Here is a 7,107-nt window from a genome sequence, read left to right on the forward strand (position 1 = left end):
CTAAAATATTTGTGGCGTCAATATTTGGCTAAATATCTGACATTTTTATGATAATTTATATTGGCGCGATGATGATAAATTTAGTTTGAAAACACAGTAAATTGCTGGGGAAAAAGGGTCGGATTTGTCTTGCTTGCCAACTAAAACTGCCATCCTCGGCGAACATAATTTACTATAAAAAATGTTCGATTTGCCGTGTCTAATTTTAACTTTTGCTGGATATTCGGGTCTGTAAAAATTTACATCGACCATACGACGACGATTCTGTTGAAAAAATATTTTCTATCAAAATCAAATAAAAACGGTTGTGATTGAACAACATTTTCAATCAAAATCGCCGTGATAAAAGCTATTATAACAATCGAAACGATATATACACGACTCTTCTAGAGTTGCTCTTGGCTTGCATGCATGAGGCCACGCGTTTGGCAGAGGGCGCTGCAGCACGACGTGCCCAGCTAGCTATAGCCATAGCACTGCTAACTTGAACAGATAGCTTCTCGCATAAGCTTTTCACTCCCTCGCACAACTATCTTCTGCCACGCGTGCGTCGATAAAGGCCGCTCTAGCAGGGCAATTCTATTTACTCCTCCCTTCTCTGCCTCCTTTCACTCACCAACGAATAAAGATAGCTAGCTAAATTAACCGCTACGTCCAACGTGCTAACGGACGATGGCGGGGGAGCCGCGTGCAACGCAAGATGAACAAGCCGAGTTAGACATGGCCTGGCGTGCAAGGCAAGAATCGATGGCGGCGCTGCGGAAGACGATGATGGAGATGTTCGCCAGGCCGGCGGCCGAGCTGCTGCAGCCGGACCAACATCTCCTGCCCGAGCTGGCGGCGTTGAAAAAGACCCTGCAGGGTAAGCAAAGCTAAGAACGGTCGTTACTTGCTTATTTCGTTTCCTTTAATTACTACTCCTGTTCCCAAATACTTGTCGTGGTTTTAGTTCGAGTAAATTCTTGCATCCATCCAGATACGCGCGGGGACCTGCCGGCACCCGAGCCATGGTGGCTGCCGGAGCATCTCGCGGCGCGTGAGACCGCGCTGGCGGGGCAGGAAACCACGGCAGCGCTGTGCCAAGCCGTGGAGGCGCTGCCCGGGGACCTCGGGCCAGACGGATCAGTCGACGCCTGCCTCGTCGAACGCCTGGCCAAGGCGATTGTGGCGGAGTATGAAGCCAGAGAGGCGGACTACGAAGCCCAGCAGGCGCTGCACCAAGCCCTCCGGGTGTTCAAGTAAACTTACTAGTAGTAGTACTACCCCACTTCTGTTCAATCTGCTGATGAGTGCCGGACTCGATGGCAAGCCTGTTTGCATCGAGCTACGGCAAGCCTGTTTGCATCGAGCTACGTATAGCGAGTAGGTTTGTTTGGAGTCCCTGCTGCTTGCTCTCAACGCGTCGTGAACCAGAGTCGTGGGATGGCACGACAACGTCTGGGTCACAAGTGGTATACGGGCAAACGTAGGTCTCGCAAACATGTTCTAAGAGCAACTTCAAAGGACCGACCCACGTTCGGTCACAAGTGGTATACGGGCAAACGTAGGTCTCGCAAACATGTTCTAAGAGCAACTCCAACGGGCCGACCCACGTCCCGGTCACAAGTGGTATACGGGCAAACGTAGGTCTCGCAAACATGTTCTAAGAGCAACTCAACCAAGCCGACCCAAACGGACGGCGATCTTGTCTGTTTGGGTCGACCAGGCGGACCCAAACGGATTTAGTTTTCTTATTGAATGCATGCTAATTTGAATACTAATTCGTTTTACGATTTAGTTTTGCTTATTGAATGCACGTATGTTTCAACTATGAACATAGCAAATGTCTGACGACGATAGCGAAAGGGAATTCGGTATGTGCGAATACAGCGAAGACGAGCGCGGCCTATGCAACAGGCCTCACCTACTTGGTAGTAGGCGCTTCAGCATCAAGCTGGATGAGAACTTCAAAGTGCATACAGTAAGTCACAACGACAAATCTTTTTTCGTAATTAAGCATGACTTCTGCTTCTTTTGCTTCAACTTATATTTTTTTACTATTCTACTAGCGTATCCCCTGCCATGCAAGAATATATGTTTTAGATAAGGTTGGTTCAGTACTATGGAAACTATGGAGGTAAAAAGAGTTAACTTGAGGACCGAGCATGGTTATAGTTTTCTCGCAAAATTATACAATACAGACACCTGCACCCATTTTGAATGCAAACAATGGAGAGCATTATGCAAGGCTCATGCATTTGAGCCGATATGCTTATCACCTTTGATATTCGTCCGGAAGATGATATTGAAGATAATATCGACATCTGGATTGATGTGCAGACGCCTTCAGTTCTACCATTGTGTAAGTTTTTCAACCATATTTATGTCTTGGATATTGCTTATTCAAAAATACTTGACAACTAATTTCTATTGACAACTTATTTCCATTCAAGCAAACATGTCCGACGCTTGGTAGACATGACCTACTACTGTCCTGGGGCTGAACTAAACTGTGAGGAGACAAGTCCTTATGTTTCATGACTTGAGGATCTTCATACTGTCAAGACAAATATTTTCCTAAACTTGAAAATTTTAATACTCAAAACGTGTGACCAATAGTGTTCGTTCTGAACTACGGTCACATCTATTTAGGAAAGATGGTAAGATTTTTACTATTTGTCCTCAGTGCATCTTTTGCATACATTATTTTTTAAGGTAAACTTCATTGCTAAGTATGTTACTACGATGTTCTTTAACACGGACTCCTGATGATAGTTGTGCCTCAGTGGATCGAGGCTAAAGGTCGCATGTCCATGGTTAGCATACGGCCAAGACATCCTACATTGCGCATGAGTGCATTCAGGATTTCTAGAAGTGAGCAAGTCTTAGTAGTCAAAGACTGAAACAAAATTGTGAAGGATCGCAGAGAAGTATTAGGGGCAGCAATCAGAAGTGCGGCTCACAAATAGGAGACATGTTCATCTGCATGCTTCAATATGATGAATCAGAAGCGCTCCACATGTTTTATCCTATTTTACCTGAGAGAGAGCAGTAGGAGTGATTAGCTAGATAGAATGAGTTTCAAGATGATGATGTGCTACACTATGTAGCTATGATGATTAGATAATGTTGGTGGTAATGACTAGCTATGATGATTATTAGCTAGTGTTGGTGGTAATTTTCCCTTACTTGCAACTCCTATGCTGAATTAGAGGATATATTGATGCTACTACTAATCATTGTTGGTGAAGCAAATGCATCTGAATTTCCATCCATGAATACTGCATTTGAATTTTATTTTTAAAATTTCTAATTAGTTAAGCGTAGGGTGGAAATGTAGCACTACTAGTACATACGATAATAGTAGCGTGGAAGGAGAAAGCAACACTACTAGTACTTAGAATATCTGCAGCGTTGGGTAGAAAACGCGCTGCTGCTAAAATTTAGCTATAGCGCCGTAGCAGTAGCGCGGGCACCCACGCTACTGGTATGCACAAAAACCGCACTAGTGGTAAGCATTTTCCTAGTAGTGTACGATGGACATTCACGAAACTTAGCTCAAAGATTTGGATGCACAAGAAGTATTCCCCCTTAGTATAGAAATTTTTAGCCAACAAAGAGTATAAACAAGCACCATATGTTGAAGGATGCATAACAATATAACTTCTATGCAAATATACCCAAACATAACTCATTAGGTTGTCTTCCTTACCAACTTCAACTTATTTAGTCAAGTTGAAAAATAATTAATGGGTATTCACAATCATAAAAGATGTCCAAAATAATATATTTATATGTGAAATTTCTCTTTCATATACTAATCTTCCATGAACTATTTGTATGATCAATATTGTGGTTAACAAATTTTAATATACTTAACTTTATAAACCCAGTGTGAAACTACTACTAAGCATATGGAACATATATGATTTGAGGTTTATGATATCCAATTTATTAAACAATGTGCTTTTAGGATATAAGTGAATCACAAGACTAAATGACAATCTACTCCCAGAAGGATATAAGTGAAATCAAAGAGTAGTTAAGCAATTAAGTAACTATGTAAAGACTCTCTCAAAATCAAAATTCCCAGATCCAAGTATTGTATTCAAACAGGAAACAAAACTGAAAGACGCTCCAAGAAAAATACATATTATGCGATGAATAAAAAAATAGTTTCGAATGAGGTTACGGAAAATGTTGAAAAAGAAAGAGAGATGCCATCCGAGGCATCCCCAGCTTAGACGCTTGAGTTTTCTTTGAATGTTACCTTGGGGTGCCTTGGACATCTTCAAGCTTAGGGTCCTGCCACTCTTTATTCTCCTGATATCTTACCCAAAACTTGAAAACTTCAAGCATATAAAACTTAACGGAACTTCATGAGATAGGTTAGTATGATAAAGAGCAAATCATTCATTTATGTACTGTTAATTCAAGATTCATAATTGTTCTCATACAATGCCTACTGTACTCTATCATTAGGACAGGAACCATCGCCATCCTCATCCACCTTCCAATGATGAACCCTACTTTTGCACACGTGTTGTCATCGCCTCGACGACGGCTCTGTATTTTTCCTACTTCCTGGACTAACATCATAGGCCAAGATTTTGTTTTTTTAGTCTAAGACCAAGGTTCAGGTTTTCACATAACTTCTATACAATGGCACAGTGTGCTTCCATCATGGAGCCACGCGACATTCGTTCAAGATGACAGCCCGGCATATGGAAAAGGCCCATTGTAGCACACTATACCTCCTTGTATTGCCGGGGTATCTTATTTTTTTGCGGACGACTGCTGTGTAAGGGCCACTTTCTCGCATCCCTATGCTCGAGTGGGCGACCAGGATTATGGGTGCAACTGAGCCTAGGCACCGAAACGCCTCGTCTAGTCTTATTCTTCCTCCAGTAACACTACCTATTGGAGATTAAAAATTGCACTGAACCAACAGTAAAGGAAGACGACCTGCAAACACCCTCGCCATACCAAGCTTCGAAGAACACAGTATTCACTAGCACCTTGAGATGGGGTTTATAAATCGCCAAATCAACATCAACTAGAGCATCACTCCACACAGAACAGACTTGCACTCCATAATCATCAGTTCAGAGGGTTAAAAAAATCAGGCCAAACCATAGAACAACACAAAAGATGTCAAAGTCACTAGACCAATAGGCAGCTAATAGCTCTTCCTAAAAGACACACGAATTACCAAGATCAGAAGGGAACCTATAGATTTGGGGACACAAACTGTCGCAACCCTTCGTCGGCACATCGCCGAGATGGGAAGAGACCTTAGAAACTATATTCCAACACGCTATCGCCGCCACCACCTCGTCAATGTCACCGGGAAAAACAAAACCTAACAAGAAAATGGGACGAACGGGTCCCCACTCCTCTTGCTTCCGCCGAGGCCGTCGGACGGGAAAGTGAAGGGGGATGGAAGTAGTGGCATGTAGCAAAGCTGTGACGACAGCGGTTCGGGATGGGGGAGAAATTTACATTAGTTGTATGTCGGGAACTCCTAATGATGTGTTTGGTAGCTATTCCCACCCTAGCATAGTTGTTTCCCTTTGAGACATGCTGAGTACATGCATCTGCAGCTGTTTGGTAGCAATGTATGTACTGACGCATGTCGAGTTGAGACTGTGTTTGGTAGCCTGCATCAGACAAGACATGGTGTACTGAGACGGTGTTTGGTAGCCTGTATGAGGTAGGCTGCATGAACGGATATTTTGTCATATGTTCGATGAGATAATCTAAACAATTCCATCAATAAAACATTACCATGCCAACATAATCTGGATGATGATAATGTGAAAAAAAATTCAACAATTAACATAAGACATAATAATCATGAATTGTAGCAGTGCATCACTAGATTCATATTACATTAGACATAATTCCTTCATGCATAAATTTTTCTCTTAACCATAGTAGGCTCTCTGAACAGAAGATATACAGTAAATAAAATCAAATTATCATATTCCAATTAAGCATATTCGACTTTGTCTTCTCTGTACAACAACAAGGGCTCTTCCCTGTTCAAGGTCTCGAGCAGAGGCAGGAAGGACAGGGGTAGGGGGAGGAAGAGAGGAGGAGGGCGGAGGAAGGGAAGGAGGGGGCAGATCTGCTACTCCGGCGGCGGCGACGAGTTGAGGCCGGCCAGGAGCAGGTGCGGGCTAGCGGCGAGTGGAGGACCAGCCAGGCGCAGGGGCGGGTCCGCGGCGAGGTAGACACCTTCAACAGGGCGGCGGAGAGATTGAAGAAGGAAGGGGACCGGCGGCGAGGTAGCTAGCGGGCGGTCCTGGCGGCTAGGTCAGGAGGGCTCATGCGAGGGGAGGGAGGAGGGGGTCGCGGGAGGGCAAGGGAGGGATGGTCGTTCGAGGAAAGTGGGTCGGGGGGAGAATTCTCTCCTATGCAGTCTCAGCCTCGCTTGACCCGACAGGTCTGTGTGGGATGCTTCGACTCAGTTATGCCGAGGCCCTTTTTTGCATCGGTTGGACTATGCTCAAGTGAGCCCATACACTCTACCAAACATGCGAAAGTGGGTCGGTCAGGGAACTTTTTGGCCTATACACTCTCCATGCATGCTACCAAACACACCCTAAGTGGCGCCTTAAGCGCCACTTGGAGGAACGACGCACACTGAACCCCAGCGCTGGGTTGGCCCATGTAAGGTGAGTGCTAGGTTCCCCCATGGTCGCTCGTGCATAGTTGAACTTTTTTAAAAAGAAAAAAAGAGAAAAAACCGCAAAAAAATCCATGAATTCAAAAATATTAATGGATTTTGAAAAAATGTTCATAAACTTCAAAAAAATTCACGAATTTGAAAAAAATCATCAATTAGAAAAAAATGCATTGAATTTTCAATAAGATCGTCGAATTTGAAAAAAGTTCATCAACTTTGGAAAAAGGTCATAGAATTTGAAAAAAGGTTCATATAACTGAAAAATAGTTCATGATTTTTTTTAAAAATTCATCAAATTTTTAAAAAGTTCATTGATGTGAATAAAAGTTCATGAAATTTTAAAAAAGCACCAATTTGGAAAAAGTTCATCGATTTTCAAAAACATTCGCAAAATTTAAAAATTGAGAAAAAAATAAATAAAAAAGATAGAGAAAGAT

This window comes from Triticum aestivum, chromosome 4A (genome assembly GCF_018294505.1).
Source record: "Triticum aestivum cultivar Chinese Spring chromosome 4A, IWGSC CS RefSeq v2.1, whole genome shotgun sequence".
Lineage (NCBI taxonomy): Eukaryota > Viridiplantae > Streptophyta > Magnoliopsida > Poales > Poaceae > Triticum > Triticum aestivum.